Source organism: Schistocerca piceifrons, unplaced genomic scaffold, assembly GCF_021461385.2.
Source record: "Schistocerca piceifrons isolate TAMUIC-IGC-003096 unplaced genomic scaffold, iqSchPice1.1 HiC_scaffold_178, whole genome shotgun sequence".
In the NCBI taxonomy this organism is placed as follows: domain Eukaryota; kingdom Metazoa; phylum Arthropoda; class Insecta; order Orthoptera; family Acrididae; genus Schistocerca; species Schistocerca piceifrons.
In genome coordinates, this window is record NW_025727656.1 from 15,001 (window position 1) to 17,500 (window position 2,500).

At 63.6% G+C, this 2,500-nt stretch overlaps 1 pseudogene; it reads right to left on the reverse strand.

Annotated features, from left to right (window-relative positions):
* Window positions 1-2,500, reverse strand: part of LOC124740625 — a 7,985-nt pseudogene that overhangs the window by 3,181 nt on the left and 2,304 nt on the right.

Sequence of the window (2,500 nt, forward strand, 5' to 3'; positions counted from 1 at the left end):
GGCGAACGCCCCGTGCTGGCTGCACAGACACGCCCACGCCGGCGCCGTCCGCTATCACTGTCGTGCTGCCCTCGTAGCACCGCTCGACATACTCGACAAAGCAATCCGGCAGGCCATGCGCCTTCAGCACGGGGCGAAGGGCAGCATGATCTACCGAATCGAATGCCTTAGATACGTCGATCGATGCCACAAAGACAGAGCGGCAGGAGCGAACTGCGTCGGTGAGAGCAGTGTCCAAGATGAAGGTATTTTCCAACATCCCATCCCGAGGGATGAATGCCCGCTGACGTTCGTCCACAGCACATGCGCGCATCAGGCGTGACGCGAGAACCTTGTGAAAGGTCCGCGCCAACACCGAGCAGACCGTAATGGGGCGAAAGTCAGCGGGGGATGTTGGTGCAGCCGTTTTCGGGAGAAGGGACGTCCGCGCGCGAAGCAGGCGTTCCGGAAGGGCGCGGGCCAGAAGGAAGAGATTCATCACTTTCACCAGGACTTCGTGCGGCAGGCGCCGCAACTCCGCTGGGGTAAGGCCGTCCGGCCCGGCTGCTGATCCCCTGGGCGGCAACGCGGCGGCGACCTCCTCATGTGTGACCGGCCCCCATATGCACTCGAGAGCGACAGGCTCTGAGTGCGGGAGGAGGCGGTCACGAATGAAGCCCGCGGTGGAGATGGGCTTCTTAGTGAAGAGGTCCGCCCAGAAGTCCAGCAGACCAGGGATGGCAGGTGGCGGCTGGAGCAGGGTGCCATCCAAGAGGCCGCGCACGCAACGTGCACGCGACCGTCGGAAGGCATCCTGCGTTCTCGCGTACTCCCAGCGGCGCCGCTTGCGCTTCTGCGTCGGCGGCGCGGCAGGCGGCCGCTTCGATGGTTGGCGCGGCCGCTGTGTCCTGGTGATCGATCTCTCCCCTCTGGACCCGACCGACGCAAGGGCATCCGGGAGCATGCCCAGGATGACATCGGGCGGCGTGCCCCGCCCCAGACCTATGACACGATCCAGGGCAGAGAAACGCTGGGCGGAAGCGGGTAGCCCCGCCAGATGCTCCCAGATGGCGGCGTCAGTCGGCCCCTCCGGCGGCGGCCCGGTGGTGTCGGCCGCGAAGTCCTCGGCTGCGTCGACGGGCGGCGCAGCGGCCTCGCCCGCGTCAGGCAGCGGGCTCGCTGCTCCCCGGCGGGACGCCGGCTCTTCCCCCCGACCGACCTCAAGCGCCTCCATGAATTGGCGGACAAGCTGTTTGTGGGCAGCTTGCCGCCGTCGGCACTTGATTGCCTCGAGCGTTCGGTCGGGGAACATCCTGATGAGTTCTTGATTGACGAAGAAGAACCGGGCGTCCCTCTCAAGGAACAGTTCGGCCTCCGCCTTGGCGAGCGACAGGACTTCTTCCTCCGTCCACCTCGCGCGATGCCTCTCCGTGACGATCTCCGCGTTGGCGGCCGCAAGATGTTGGCGGCGGCGATGGACCCCGAGACCGTTCTTGGTTGTAAAGCTGCGGTGGCACTCACTACAGGTATACATAGCTGCAAAAGTTACAAGATTTTCGGCACGGCCGGTTGGCCGGCTAGGTGCTGGGGGAGTTGGGGTGGCGCCTTCAGCGGAAGGGCCACCACTTATTCTCTGCTTACTGCCCCCAACTAACAAAGGGATAGTGCGAGGGGGGGCTGGTAACCCCCCCAAGCCCCTGGTGCGGTCTTCCACTCTGCGAAATCAGCGGGCCCACGAGAAGGGGAGAAGACCGCAGGAGAGGAGAGGCTAAGAGGGCTAGGCCCATGTATTGCGCATCACTCTCCCTGTAACTATAACCCAAGGAAGGCACCTCGCAGCAGCAGCACGACTACATCAAGACCGCACTTCGAGAAGCCAAGTCCGGATGCAGCCACACCGCCGCCACTTGGCCACCTTAAGAGAGTCATAGTTACTCCCGCCTTAAGAGAGTCATAGTTACTCCCGCCGTTTACCCGCGCTTGCTTGAATTTCTTCACGTTGACATTCAGAGCACTGGGCAGAAATCACATTGCGTCAACACCCGCTAGGGCCATCGCAATGCTTTGTTTTAATTAGACAGTCGGATTCCCCCAGTCCGTGCCAGTTCTGAGTTGATCGTTGAATGGCGGCCGAAGAGAATCCGCGCACCCGCGCGCCCCCGGAGGAGCACGCTAAGGCGGACGCGGCCTCGCAGCAAGGAAGATCCGTGGGAGGCCAAGGCACGGGACCGAGCTCGGATCCTGCACGCAGGTTGAAGCACCGGGGCGCGAACGCCGCGCAGGCGCGCGCATCCTGCACCGCCGGCCAGCACGAGGCCGACCAACGGCGAGAGCAGACCACGCCCGCGCTAAACGCCCGCACTTACCGGCACCCCTACGGCACTCACCTCGCCCAGGCCCGGCACGTTAGCGCTGACCCACTTCCCGACCAAGCCCGACACGCCCCGATCCTCAGAGCCAATCCTTATCCCGAAGTTACGGATCCAATTTGCCGACTTCCCTTACCTACATTATTCTATCG